We start from the raw sequence: 15,991 nt of genomic DNA on the forward strand, positions 1-15,991 counted from the left end.
TGTATTTTATTAGGTTTTGTTGGAATGGGTGTTTGTGTAGCTGAGCTTGTGCTTATTGACTTATTTAACTTGCACTGACGTTACCCAGGCTGAGAAAATTGCGGTGCTCCGTTGTCCTGTTTAACACATGGATTCAATGCAAAGCAGATGAATTAATAAATTCATGAATTAATATATGACGTCACAGAAATGGGCAAATGTCGTGTTAAAGCAGTCAAAACCTTATCACTCCTCATGTGAGTTTATTATAACAAAAGTTCCAACATCTCTCTCACGCAGTGCTTCCTCCGAAGTAATTTAGCCAAGAGGCCTCCCACTCCCCGCCTCCGCCGGGCTCCCCCTCTCACGCGCAACCTAGCCACAGCGGAGAGCACGCTACAGGCTCGCAGCATTCACATGGCCACCCACAGAACGGAAGCGGGAATGCTTCCCTGGCAGGTGCTGGTGTACAGTACATGACACAACTGCTTGTCTACCTGCGATTTGTTAGAACGCACTGCGTTGGAAAACCAAAGCCACTATAGAGTGTAAATATACGAAGAAAGGTGTTGATTTTGCAAATAGTGGACATCTAAACTTCCTTGCGATGCTATAGCTAGGGTGGTTCCCTTACAGCACCTGTTGTGGTACTAAGCCTAAACTGTGCAAGCAGAAAAACGAGTATATGTCGGGGAAAGCAAGAATAGTCAGTTACAAGTCAGCAATGCCTTAAGGCATACTGTGTAATGCAAAATGTGACTGTTTCAAAGGGGCGCTTTTAATTAAACCTAGTAAGCGGCTGATCATCTAGTGATTGATATGGCAGTACAACTGCAATGGCTCTCGTTACACATAACTTATGTTTTAATGTTTTTTTAATGAAAGGTTAGAACTTACCGGTACCTGAGAAATAAAGACACGCGTAATGTAGCTATTTATCAGTCCCCGGTTAAATGTCTTGCAGAATCTTAGGAATTTACAGAACACGCAATACCAAATACGCGAGCCTGATTTATTTTGTAATATTTTGTAGTGGAATGATTTTGTTGAACTGCTCAGCACTTCTCTGTCTACCTGCCTGTGGGTCTAGCTGGCTTTCCTGCAAACTCGGTAATTTCGTGTACGATCAGAAGATGTTCCCGTTACCTTTGTCTTTGAATGCGCTCTCGGCTGCCATTGCATTTAGAATCGTACGTACAGTAGGTATTCCGTTCAGCTGAACCTGTCCTTCTCTATAATTCGGCAAAGAAACAACTCAAAAAGAAAATAAAGTGAAACAGCATAGAATAATCATACGGAGAAAAACGGTAAGACAGATAAAGTAGAAACGAATAAATTATTTGTAATACCCGCAAACATCAACCGATGGAAACAGTGCAAAGCCCCAATAGCTCATCTCTTCTTTGTAATGTTCTTTCTAATCTATCGCCTGTTTTATCCGAGTTTCCTTAGAAATACCCTATCCTAATTCTAAGCATCCTCCGAGTCGCGTGCAGTAATCGCTGAGGTCTTCTCCTCAGCTGTCTGCCTATGTATGTGAGGATCTGTGCGTGCTTACGCGTTTACATCCCTCTCTACCTCTCTCGTTCCCTCCCTCCACACACTTCTCCCCCGCTCCCCCTCCTTCTAAACCCCCCTTTTTCGCTGTGTCTCATTGACTTCAGTGTGTGATCCACACTCCTCTCCGACTCAGAGAAGGGGGGGGGCTGCTGGATATATGCTTTTCTGAACAAGCCGCTGGCTACAAAGACTGAATCCAGTTTCAGCGCAAAGACACACAGCAAGGAGTCTCCGGAGCCGGGAGTAAAGTATCTCCAAAAAGTGCGCAAAGCGAACATTGAAGCTCGAAGAACAGAGAAGCTCGCCTTTGGTTCCTTCAGCCGTTCTGGACGTTCGACCACCTAAACCAGAAGAACTGCAAATTGCGAAAGAAAAGAGCATTAGTGCTGAAAAGTCTGTGGATTTTTGAAAATAAGAGACATTCATTTAAAAAAAGTATTATTTTCTGTCTTAGAGAAGATTTTAAAGACAATCATTTTCGGATCTGAGTGATTTTATTGCCGAGTATTTTGTGGATGTTGATGCTACAATTTATCTTGGAAATATTTAGCTAAAGATTCTTCTTTTATTTTCTTTATTTTTCCACATTTCTGCGAGAAGTCCTGTTTGTTCTTGGTGTAAAATGAAAACTTTGAACTTATTTGAATCTCGCCCGTGGAATTGCTGATCCTCTATCGAAGACGTTTTGATGGAGTACTTTAGCAGAGTATTTATGGAACTCCCAACTTTTCCGAGGTAAGATTTTTAAAGCGTATTTTTTGCGTCTTAGCCTCCTTTAATTTGAAATATCCAAAAGCTTTAAGATATCTATTGTATACACATCATTATAAACCATCCTTCTAATCTGCTAGGGTATTGCATATAGGGATTGTAGCCTACTCATGATTAGGAACAATATTTTGAGATTGAATAAGACCAAGCACAACCATTCAGGGCTCAAATGCTTCATGATACATAACCCGCAAAGGATCATAAGGTTGATTTTATCAGAAGTAAATTTGAAGAATTTACCATACCAACTTATTTACAACAAAAAAAAATCCGTTGTTGTGCAATTCTGTTATTTGAATGCATAACAATGCAGTGATAAAACTTGCAACTAGAGGATTCTGTCATCTTTTGGAATGACACCGCTGAGAATAGGAAAAACATCAGTGTAGTTTCAGAGTCTGAGTATTTTAGTATGACATTTTGCTTTCATTGTATATTTATTATGCATTTCATGTGATAGTGAGGAGCTTGACTCCTGTGGTATTATCAGCTGCCTTTCATCCCCTGTCAAAATCGTGTAACGACTTCCCCTACGCCGACTGCCCATTTCATTCGCCTCATTGAGGGCAGCAAGGGTAGAGCTGCGCAGTGCAAGGATAAAAGTGTTAAAAATGTAATAATGTCGAAAGATACATTTTCCATGCGAGTTTCTTTTATTTTCTAGACAGGGAGGGGATGGAAGATAAAGCGCTTCACTATTCGCATTTAACTGCAAGGTTATAATTTCACAAAATATTTCAAGTCAATTACGCATAATTAAATTGTTCTTTTAATATGAAATCCCGTCAGCACGTACTGTATGCACATGCATGCAATAATTGGCTTTTAACAGCAATCCATTGTTTTCCTTGTTTTAGGGGAGCCCGTATTCTGAAAGTAAAAAGCTCAGTTTGTCCTCTAAGTGTCGGAGTTGCTCTGCCCTGGGGTTGAGAGTCTAGTCTTAGCCCTCACCAGCATTGGGCTCTCTCGGTACACCAATGCTCTACAAACGTGTTTTCGAATGTGCTATATTAGTGCTGTGAAATGAATAGAGCTTTAAATAAGAAAGTAGGCGAAAGTGCGCCTTGTGTTGACATTTAGTATCCAATTTTCTGGCACTGTTGTTTAATACGATTTTTATTGTTAAAATACAAATAATTTAAACAAAATTACACTAACTGCATGTGATTAATGTTATCGCCCAGTGTGTTACAGTAGAACTGTAGTGTCAATAATAATAATATTAATAATTTACGTGGCTCTTCCTTCGTCAGGTTTCTGAAACCTGCGGATTAGCAGGTGTGAAACCTGCGGATAACTTGCAATGGTACAGTAGCTGCAGAATTTCTGTAAGTCACCATTACCTGCAGTAAGCCGTTAGCCCCGGGTGTTTTTAGTATGGCGAGGGACCGAAACGAATTTGACACTTTCATCTTAATGAAACGGACATCATTCCGTCACTTACATTTCGTGTCTAAATTCTAACATCTTTATTGAATATGCATGAATTAAAGTAATTTACATTCAAGTGTAAAGTAAAGAGCAACGCAACAGTAAAGTAACAAGTCTGTTAAGAAAATATTTAGAGATTTTACAATTTGTTGACACAAATATGTTTTCTGTACTTTAATCCCAAAGTGTATCGTTTTTACATTGTTCTTACCTGTTTCACACACAGGTGCAATCTCTGAATCCCATCACTGTTTTGCATGTGTTAATCACATGTGTAGGAGGTTTGTACTACGTATTTTTCTACTTTTCTTTTCAAGTGCAGTTGCTGTGCAGCGCACCAGCGTGTAGAAAAGTACTGAAGTACTGCTGCTAATCCGGTGTGTAGGAGTTCTCTGATGCATTAACATCGCGAACAATACATTGGTATAATCTACAGTGAGAGAATTGAAAATCCGGTAATAACATTTATCTGATTTAGTTGATTGCACAGTTGACACAGAGGGATGGATTAATGTAATTAAAGATAAAAAGCTGATGAAAAACAAAGAATTTATAAATCAATAATGTTCAAAAACACGAAGTTACTATTCAGAAAAGTTAAACGTTTGTAACGTGCAGTTTCTACAGTATACTCTGTAATAAAGTTAGACATGAGGAAAATGGTGCTAATATATGAAGGATTTAAGGCACAGCGAAAAAAGACGGAATATTAGAAAGCTAATAGCCAATGCAAGTAAAAGAAGAATATAAAACCTATAATTCATTAATAGGAATTTGGCTCCATACAAGACTATGTGTTTCACTAAGTGAAAACAAAAACGATGTTTCGATTAAAAGAAATTGCTTTATTAAAAGGTTATCTCGAGCTGATGCAATAGAGAGTTCTAATGAAGGAAATAAATCGGAGTTTGAATGTTTCTTTCGGGGTACGACAGGCTCTTCAGTGTCAATTTTAATTATCCTTTTTACAAAGCGAAGTGGGAATAACAAGAACGCTTGTGGTTAGTTGGGGAACAGCTATTCGGTTTATTAAAAATAATAACAATGTCCTTAAACAAATGAATACAAATATTTTACATAAAACAATATGCCAATTCAAGTAATAAGACTTGAGACTGCTAAGTCTTGATGCCTTGAGCTTCCAGAGCAGAGAAAGAAGAGCTTCCCCTTTCTTACTGTAGGGGGGAGTCTGCAAACGTACAACTCCCTTCATGGCAAAAAGGGGCTGGAACGGAAGAGAGCGTCGCATGAGATGTCTCTGTGCGCACTGCTTACAACAGAAACACGGAGAAACCAACCAACTCGGTGCTTTTTTTTCTGTGTAGAACGCATTCATTCCTCTGGCGTCTATTTCGCATTAAAAAAAAACGAAGAAAGGAGGGAGGGGAGACTGGGCACATGAAAACACGCAGAGAAAAAGATTATATTCAACAAGTTGTATACAGCTGGTATATTACAGTACCTTCACTGTTTCAAACTGCTTCATACACACGTTTCTGGTAAACAATGCAAAACAATAGTATCTTATCAATCTACGTGATGCTATGCTTTTCATGTAAATTTGAGAATTATAAAATGTATTTTATTTTTTTTGTATCAAGTAATAACGACGTTCATGTGAACAATAGGGCGCAATCCGTTCACTAAGAAGTGGTTCTTAGACTATTGTTATCTGCTCGCTGCACGGGCGGACAAAGAGTGTTAACGTGTTTTGTTATCTTTTCTGTGTGTACTGCTGTATAATGTACAGTAGGTGACTACCGTGTTCCAGCTAACTTTTTTATGACGAAGAACAAAACGGAACAATGTTTTTTTTTCGGTTGCTACATTGTAGATAACCAACCCAGAGAACTGAAACCTTCAGCGTATTACTCCTTTCAATGGTTAGCTGCTGCACAGTGACCTAATGGTGACAAGAGGATACAGTATAAGAAGTAATAAAGTAATAACAAACTCCACCTGTAGGCTTCTGCGTGAGAGTGAAGCTTTAAAACATAGGCTAGATAAAGGATCTCAAAGTTGTTTGGCGCATAGCAGCTTTTAAAGTGTCGTTCAATGCACTTGTTCTCTTTTGTTTCTGGATATTTCCATCCTTATTTGCCAGTACTTTTCTGCAGCTTAGCAGATCAAGCCCGCTTGCTTTTTTCTATGGATTCTTACAGCTACATTCATTTTGTGGGATTCTTTTGAATGCATTTTCATTCTGGGCCGATGACTTACAAAATAAAACTAGATAAACACTCCTCTTTTCATGAGTCCACATTAATCAGCTTGAATCTCTCCACATATTGACACAAAGGATAATTTACTTCTCTTTGTTCATCATTCATTCATAGATGTTGTTATAACAACCATTAATTGATTGGGGCAAATCTTAGAATTGATGTTGCTTTTTGTATTCTAAGCTAGCTTTGAAGTCAGTCCTGTAGCTAGATGGGCAGAAGACAGTGAGAGCATTCTGCTGCAGTAGTAGTCATGCTGCTATCTTTGTCTGCCAACACTCGCACTGTGTAGGAAGTCTGGTTTGTTATTTCTTACTCCATTGGCATGGACACTATCTGTTGAACATGCCTGAATAAAAGAGTATGTTCTTCATTATCCTTTATCATGAAAGTGTTCAAAATTGCTATTATTTTGTGCTTTAGTGCTTCATAGAGGAGGAGCAATATCTAAAATTATGCAAACAGCAAACAATAATTTGTGTAAGTGCTGTATCACTTTGACTTTAGAAATCTTCTGTGCTAAAGTGTCTTTGGGATATGTTTGATGATATAGAATGCCACTATAAAGCCTCTCAGCAATGATGAAACATATTACTGTATATTTTCTGGCCATAGTTCAGTTTCAGCAGTGTTTGCTTTCTGTTTTAATGCAACAGTCCAGAGCTGACAGTCCAATACTTTCACAAAACTAAATCAAAATCTGTTATAGTAAGGAGAACATCATTGATCTTGCTATTTCTATATTGTTCTTAGCACTCTGAAGACAAATGTGATATAAGGAAACATTCCAAAACTTCAAAATGATATTTCTGCTACATACCTACTGTAAGTTGTTTCCTCTCAACTGAGTTGTAAACTCTCAACAGTGGTAACTCAAAAACAGTGAACAAGCTGTCAATAAAGTCAAGCTTTGTACTCAGCAAGGTAATTCTGAGCAGAGACAGCAAACTCAAAAAAATAACACAAGACATATAAATTAGATATGAAAAATTAACTTTCTCAAGGCGATCCTGCACTTTAGAATGTCTGTCATTGGTTTTGAAAGCTTTAATCTGTTTTTTTTTTGTGTGTGCCTGTACTTCCAATCACTACCTACTTGTTGCTACCAGCAGAATGAGAATCACTCAATCAAATTTAAGTTAAGTGCTATTTCATGCCTTGTCTCTAATGGAACTGCACCAGATTACATTAAAACTAAAGATAATACAAAAATAAGAATTTTTGAAAATAAGAATGTACCCTTGTATGAAGGTCAAACTGCACTGTTTTTCTCTGTCACAGCAGATGTCTTTTATTTCCTTACTTTATGGCAGTTTCACCAGTTCCACAGCACATCACTGCCTAGGACTGTACAGACTTTACTGCACCGAGCTCCAGGCTACACTTAGGGGGCTTTGCCTCTTCCTTATTTTGACCTTTCTTGGAGGTATACAATTTGTTATACCCACACAATTCCGAACAGCCAATTGAGTGTTTTTACTTATCAGCTAAAATTTATGAACCATGTAACCCTAGAGTGGATTAGGAAGAATGAAAAAAGCTTCTCAGATTCACCAACTTTATAGCCACTTTAACATGAAATAGGCAATATACAGTACCAATTGCAGGAGAAGCATGTCCCTTACAGGCAGCTTTGAATGTCTGCAGGCACTTGGGAGGTGCTGCTGAGACCCAGGAGAGTCAAGTAATACTACCCTACCCTTCGTGAGCCTGACTTATTCTGTGCTACAGCTTAGGCATTTTGACATCTTACATGGTTGATTTCAATGTTTATGTTCTTTTTTATTTGTTACAGTTCTTTTTCATTTCAACTTGCAAACAAAATTTCCTGCTATATCACCTTGGGTCACAATCAACATACAGTATATACTATATTTTAATTCTAAGTGATTGTGCACACTGCAGATATGATTTTTAATAACATATACTGTACCAGTGAAGTAATCATTTATGTCCTATATTTCTTGTAAGTGATTCAGCTTTTACTAGGAACCAGAATTTCTTCTATCATAAAACAGTCTGCTTTTTGTTAATGTTCAACATTACTTGTGCTAAAGATATTAATTTTTCAGCTATTAGGAAGATAAATGTATGGTGATGTCAATTGCAAACTGCAGACAGTCCTATAATAATAACCTTTGCTGTTCATTAGAGACAAGCACCAATAAAAAATAACTTTATTAGGAAACACATTTTTTTTTCTAAGATGTCCTGTGGCTCCAGGTTGTCTGGCTGAATGATATAGCTATGGAATAGTTAGGTCCTATAGCAGGGCTTGTGCTGAGCACTGATCTTTTCTGGATGATGAACAACATTAATGAAGTTAGATTCATTAAAGTGTTTTTGTCATTCTCCCACCAATACCAGAAAATGAGATTTACTTATTTAAAAAGTAGGAAGAGGTTGTCAGTGTTTCATAAAGCACACACAGCAATACATTAACAATATACTGTAGCAACTCACATGCTGAAATCTTCATTGCTTTCCTTTACTTTCAGCTTATTTAATCTTTTAGAACAAAATATCTCTATACAGTATAATGGCCATTCCTGTTATTTTCCTCTTATAGTGATAAAGCGTCTGTAACTTCTGTAAGCTTCTGTCCATAAGATCTGTAACTACTCTTGATTTTTCAGACAGGTCATTGTACATTTATTCAATGCCATACGCAGATGAAAGTTAAAGTATGAGCTCTTACAGTATGCCCCCACATCCATAGAAGTAATGTGAAAGATTAGAGACGCCATATTAGGGTGTGAGATCATCCTTGGAATGTTCTTTCAGGTTTATATATTTGTTTTCTGTTATTATGAGTCTCAGTGGCTTTCACCTCTGTTTGAATTTTTGATTAAAAAAAACTTCAGTAACAATTTACTAATCCAAGATGGGATGATGATGAAATATGCAAATCCACACCTGTTTTCTGATATTTAGCTATTGCCTCCTCATAAATGCATCTATGGTCACGGTCTCTGTTATCAGACTTCAGCATGTCTAGCTAAAGAGGAACGGTGTGGAGACAGCTCAGAGGAGGCAGCAGGTCACAGACAGCATCTGCCTTGTGGCCTGACTTTGTAAGCGCTCTGTGCTGTGGTGGGAGTGTGAAGATGTGATTGTGGGCCCATGGGGGTTAGGCAGTGTAGTGCAGCAGACTGAACAACGTTATGGGAGCGGGCTTCAACAGGCACAAACAGCATTGGCTCTGCCTTCCTGCCTAGCTCTTGTTCCCTTGTGAAAAAGGAAAACTGCAGCATTTAACTCTCATCAATAATGAAGAAGCTGTGGAGTTCTACTGTGAATGGTTCTTCTGCTGCTGCAGGTCAGAGTGATGTGGGATGCTTTTGGATGCTCTGCTGTTTTGAGCATTACTTGTTTTTCTGCTTGATGGTTGTTACTGTGTTTTATTTAGTCATATTGAAACTGAGGCAGTCTGGTTTACAAAAACCATTGTGATTCTTCATAGACTTTATCCTTGTTCATTTCTTTTGCTTTTTGTAATAAGATAGGACTGTAAATGTAAAGAAAAAAACTTAAATTTCTTAAAGTTGGTTGCACAGCAATGTTCAAAATGACAGCAAAAGAAAAGGAAGGTTTTATGTTGTACACAAGGTTTAAATGATTAAAAAAATCATTTGTGTCAGCATGTTTCAGAAATGCATCAACAATTTATTGTTCTAAGGAAAGCTTTATGTGGATCTTTATGTAATAATCACTTGGCTATAGATTGTAATAATGTAGATAATGATTATATACAGTACTAAGTAATGCCTATAAAGTACATCACAGACCATAAGCATATACTGTACTGTATTGTGTAGTCTTTTGTTTGTGGATTTACAGTGATGCAAAAGTGACTTACACTATGATGTACTTGCCAAATTGAATTTAGTGCTTTTTTTTAAAAGATCAGGTATTCCTAGGTTTCACTAAGAAAACCTCATGGCAAAGAATTTGCTGGATGTCAGAATCTCTGGTGGGATAGATTGTTATCTCTAGGACCAACTCCTGTCTGTGTAAATGTATGAGGTTCATTACAGACTGTCTGTAGTCAGGGAGTTTTCTGAAATCTCCTGCCTTCAATAGTCACACCTTTAATTATCTGTCAGTAAACCATGTACATACAAAAGGGAGTTTTCATCTTGTTTCTTTGTGTTGTTTTGACAGTTTAGCAGGTTAATAAAACCCATGCTTCCTTAACTTGATTTTCCCAGTTCTTACATGGCTCAGGAGACGTCCTGTCTAACCCTCATATTAAATTGGTTCTCCACACTCCCCAACAGGGATTTCATTCCTAGAATTCCACACATACGAAAATTTGCAGTGTCTGAGAATATGTTGCTCCTTCCTTATTTTTGATAATTAAATTCTTGATAAAGCTCCCTACGAGCACACACAAGCTGCAAGGTCTAGAAATTTCTTTCCCTCTCAATCCGTTTTAATTATAAACTAATTTGCTTTTAAAGTCGCATTGGGGTACTTTCTGTTCCTGACAATATTCTCCCCAATTCCTTTTTTGGTGTTTTTTTTTGTTTCTTTAGCACTATCATTGCTCCCTTTCATTTTCTCCAGCTAGCTACAGTACATCCTCTGTACCTCTTTTAGAATACAGGATATTTTATGTACTGTAACACATTTGCCTTTCCTTTTCTTTGAAAAGAGAATTTACATTTTCAGTTTTCCAAGGAATTTGTAGGGGTTTAGAAGATGTTTCTGATCTGAGACAAGGGACGGTGGAGGTGAACTTCATGACCCCTGGGTTTGATAGGGTTTAAAGTTTGATAGCAGGTAGAGAGGAGAGTTGACATGAAGAGAGTAATGAGACACACTCATGTATCTAAAATCCCCAAGCCAATGAAAATTGGAAGTATAGCTGCCACAAGTTAGTTCCTTCTTTTCTCTTCATGGCTGTGACCTTATACTGCATTTACAGTGAAAGACGTAAATGTACATCCAGGTAGAACTTTTTAACATTCCAGAGAATCTGATGGTCTGATGGCATGATTTGCTCTGGTTAAAGTGGGCAATTGTGCACAGGAGCCATTATGACCCATTTAATGTGTTGATGAGCCTGAAAGAAAAACGAGAGACTCTACAAACAGTAGAGAGAAGTTGGTAATTTGAGGTTTCTGTTTTAACATCTGTTTTCATTAATATATTTTTTTTAAATCCCCATTGTCTTACCTTCAAATGTATGATCACCTACATTTTCAAAAACTTTGCTGGGACAAACCTGTAATGAGTTTGTGTTTCTTTGTGCGTGGTGTACCTGCTACTTAATTCCCCAATAAAACTATACATTAAACCTTATTGTAAAAATAAGAAGTTGAATACATGATGTCAGCATGATCGTTTATATGGTCTAGTACATTTTCAATAGCCAGATTCTGCGGAGTCAGCGGCCACTTTTGCAGTCTTGGAGCTCTGGATTTGATCTTCTCCATTTCCTGTTTTCAATTATATGCATGAAATAATGCCTAAGGGAACATCTGCTTTCCTTTTTAAATTACCTATAGGCTTTATGAGTTTATTTCACAGCATCACAGTTCATGCTGTAGATCTTAGTTGCTTGTTTCCTTTTGCTGGAACATTGTTTATAAACGTTTTTAAGGAAATGAGAAATGGAGCCTGTAACTTATAAGTACCTTATTCAGCAGCAGAGCACAACAATAATGGAGATTTACATGGTAGCCTTCCCTTTCCCTCCTTTCTGTTAAAGATAATACAGTACATATACTATTAATTTAACCACCTTTCAGCGACAGTGTCCAGTTTCCCTTTGTGGCTTAATGCCAACTCTTTGTCCTCTGGGCATTGACTTGGAAGATTAGATCTATTTTATAAACTGCAGCAGGAATTTGGAAGCACTGTGTCGTACCTGTCACCCATCAGTGGCCACCCCAGAGCACATGTAGCACAGTACTGGGAGTGACATCTGCTTCCTTATCTCAGCTTGTTCATTCAGAATCTAATATGATTAATAATAATGAAATCACCTGTATCTAGTTTTCAAGGACAGAACATTTATTCCACAGAACATCTGAGGTAAGGTGTCTGCTCAGTCCTCAGAGGCCCAGGGTGACTGCTGGAGAATTTTTCACTGATTTATAGATCCAATGAGGTAGCTAGAGTAAGCAAAGAGTTAACTGTGAATGCAGCTGTGTTTGAACCCTGTGTACAGCTATGCTCTTCTGTTAGTCATGCTGGCTGATGCTTTTCCATCTCTGAGTTTGCTTGAAGGCAATTTGTTTTCAGTGTATTTGCTGCAGAGCTGAAACCATGGGACATGCAAATTAACTGTTAAATGTTGTTTTTATTTTAAGTAGAAATTCCTTCTTGATTTAGTTTTTTTAGGTAAATCTATGAAACTTTATTTTTTTTAATATGTATGACTATTGAATTTAATATGTGTCTATTCTGTTTCAGTGAATGATGTGTGCCCAATGCCTGCACCCAGTTCACTGCACAATAAATGCTCTAAAACAATTAGAACCTTATTTTTATGGCGTAAAGCTTTTTGATATCCTCTTATGGATATTATTGATGTAGCCAAAACTAAAACATACTGTATACTCTGTTGTACAATTCAGTAAATACATCATGATGGTAATGTTTATTTCCTTTTTTTAGTTATTTTGTCCCTGAATTCTAAAGTCCTTTTTAGAATTAGTTTCCATAACAACTATGGCTCTAATCTACTGTTGCCAGCTTGTTAAAAACGCACGTGAAAAAAAAGCTTTGCAATTGATAGTCAGACCTTTTTAGTTTATGTGTACAGTATTTACTGGTTTAGGAATGCACAAGCAGCTGTTTGCTTTGTTTAGTGGACATTCCTGGGTTTTCTAGCTTGGTTGTTGAGTCCAGTATTGAGGCCTTGACCATCAATATTATTTTATATATCTAAAACATTAGTGGGAGCCCATTAATTGTTTAGATAAAAGTGTTGATCCTGAAAACAAAAGGTAGAAAACAGAGAGACATGGCCATTTAAAGGACCCCATAGCCTGTCGGACAGTATTTCAGAAAAGCCCAGTAGTCACACTACAGTGCCAATATTCAGTACTCTTGCACCACACACACAACAACCCCACCAGTGCCAATACTAGAAATGTTATTTTAATGAAATGTTCCAACTGAATCCAGGAGCATTTGGATCGCAGCTACAGTGGTGGTTAGTTACCTTTTTGTTCTTCCTCAAGGGGAATTACTGGCACTCGCTTTGACTGAAAGTGGGATGTCAGCTCGACCAATATTACCGCTCCACATGTGTGAACATCATTGATAGCAGTGTGGAGCTGAGGTCTATGACTTTCGTTGATTGAGACTTATCATTTTCATCACATTTCTTTGGGATTAGCCACTCTTTCCCTGTTTTCAGCTTCCAGCTGAGCTCTTAGTACTGATCAGCCCTGCTGCTGAGAGTACTTCTGAGAGGCAGAAAGAGAGAGAGAGATAATGACAGTGATGTCACCAAGCTTCCTGTCTTCCCAAACACAGCTGAAATGGAGTAATAGTGGTCCTTTCAGCTACTTAAAATATGAGTACTTTACAGTATAATCAGACACAGCAGAAGAGGAAAAACAATTGCTAACATTTAAAGTACTCCAAAGGTAATGGGGGACACATCCCATTTTTACCTTCAGCTGCTTATTCAAAAGCTCTGAAGCATAAATGGGTCAACAATAATTCTTCCTGTCTAATGCTGAAGAAAATTCACATGCTAACATTTTGTGGATTTATATATAGCAAACATAATAGGGTATAGGCAGTGCTACGAAAATTATAGTTCTTCGTGTATTGCAACATAGAATATGATGCAATAGAGTATATGAAGGAAGAAAGGGGAATAAAAGAGAATATAAGAAAGAGTATTGCTTCAGCAAGACATTTTAATGGGGATTCCAGTGGTGCACTAGGTACTGTTCAGCAGGATGGATGGATACACTGAGGGTTTTGAAGAAACAGCAAACAGGATATTTCGCACCACAAAACAAATGTAGTTTTATTACTTGTAATGAATAAAAACAAATCTGTAAAGAAAGCAATTTGCAACTATGAAGATTTGACTCACCGCTTCTGAGTGAAAAGATTTGTTTGTTTTTGTCTTGATTATTTTTTTTTATAAGTACTTTACTGTTGTTTCTAGTAGTAGAGTAGTTACACAGAAATGAGTAAGAGGTTCTCGGGGATCACTCAAAATATATATAAAAAACAAAATCACACTGAATTTACATTAACATTTGTATACACAAACTATCTGATTTAGCAGTTGAACAGACAGAAGGCATGTCACTTGTCACATGTCACATGTTACTGAAGATGAAAGGTTACAGATGCTAGCTGCAGGCAGTGCCCTCTAGAGGTCAGAAGAGTAATTGCCATTTTAATAATAATAATAATAATTGCTTACACTTATATAGCGCTTTTTCTGGACACTCCACTCAAAGCGCTTTACAGGTAATGGGGACTCCCCTCCACCACCACCAATGTGCAGCATCCACCTGGATGATGCGACGGCAGCCATAGTGCGCCAGAACGCTCACCACACATCAGCTATCGGTGGGGAGGAGAGCAGAGTAATGAAGCCAATTCACAGAGGGGGATTGTTAGGAGGCCATGATTGATAACAGCCGATGGGGAAATTTGGCCAGGATGCCGGGGTTTTCTTCAGGAGGTGTTGTGTAGCAGTACTGGGTGACAAAAGTGGAACCAGAGGTGTGCCCTTTTAATTAGGACTAACTTGTGGAATATGTTGTTGCTGTCCAAGCAGCCACAGGGGAAAACTTCAAAATGGTGTCTAATAGCTTGCGGCTTACTTTGGTCGTGGTCAAGCTAGTAGTTTAGGTTTATTGAAATGCATAACAGAACAGAGAGTATAAACTGATTTGCACCCCCACTTGTTTAGTGGTAATTAGAGTGATGTTAAATTTCAAGCTGTGTGCAGTTTGTAAGCAAATACCAAACAGCAGTAACCTCATTAGCACAGCTCCCCTAACGCGTTGCAGCCCTGCCATCTTCTCTCTTCTTGTTCTGCCATTTTTCTGATTGTTAAGGTTTGTTTTCATCAATGCCCTCTTTTCGTTCGCACAGCACCGTAAAGTTTAAAAGCCACCCAGCATCATCTCAGATCTGCTCATGGCCTTGAATGATAATTGATAATAGCCGCGGACATCATACATTTCTTGTCAGCCTGGATGAGTCCCCTCTGCAAACAAACCCAAGAGGGAGACATTAGTTTCTGCATCGTTTTTCTGTTCTGATCCCGTAATCCTTTTCATCTTGGAAATCCAAAAAAATGCTTACTTTCCATACTTCCATATAATTATTTTAAAATATCCTTTTTTTAACAACAAATGCAAACGCCACATTTTTAAAAGGTTATGTGTGGTGTGTTTCAAGTACCTTCAGATTCAATGGGATATCGATGATCCCCACACACACTCTCTCCATCTTAGTCTTAGTATAAATGACCTTTTCTCCTACCCGCTGCACCTTGAGGTCTCATATTGTCAGACTAAAGAGCTCATTGTTAGATGTGAGACAGGTAAATAGCTTGCCTGAGCATTTAATGGCTACATTTGTCTTGCGCATCACATTCCACATCCTCTTTTTTTAATTAGCTCATGGTGTGGGTGAGGAGCCAATTCCCATCAAACACAAAGAAGAATGAACTGCTTTGGTGACCAGTGAACAGACAGTTTGCTGTTCCCACTAACAGGGTTAGATATAAGAGGTCTACAGTGTTTGTATTCAGCTCTTCATTACCATTACTGTGTGATTCACGTTTCAATAGTGCGGTGAAGGAAGCCTGATTCTGTGACCATACAACATTCATTTTCTAGCCATTTAACAGCAGCCACCCTTTAGGTGTGTGTAATACATAGACATACGATTGATTGGAGATATGGATTTTTTAAGCTTTGGACAAAATAAGCTTTGTTTGATGAGTCAGTGCTGTAAATTTATCTATGGCATTTTGATACCAAGAAGTATATCTTAGAGGCAAATATCATTAAAGAGCAGAAGATTAA

General features: G+C 37.9%; 1 protein-coding gene across 4 annotated transcripts in view; it reads left to right on the top strand.

Moving 5' to 3' along the window:
* Window positions 1-1,709: 1,709 nt before the first annotated feature.
* adgrb1a (adhesion G protein-coupled receptor B1a) overlaps window positions 1,710-15,991 on the top strand; it is a 112,042-nt gene continuing 97,760 nt past the window's right edge. For all 4 annotated transcript variants that reach the window (XM_015357160.2, XM_015357161.2, XM_006635692.3 and 1 more), the window contains exon 1: window positions 1,710-2,274. The gene's annotated coding sequence lies outside the window, so the exon portion shown is untranslated. The remainder of the gene's footprint in view (window positions 2,275-15,991) is intronic.

This window comes from Lepisosteus oculatus, chromosome 10 (genome assembly GCF_040954835.1).
Source record: "Lepisosteus oculatus isolate fLepOcu1 chromosome 10, fLepOcu1.hap2, whole genome shotgun sequence".
In the NCBI taxonomy this organism is placed as follows: Eukaryota; Metazoa; Chordata; class Actinopteri; order Semionotiformes; family Lepisosteidae; genus Lepisosteus; species Lepisosteus oculatus.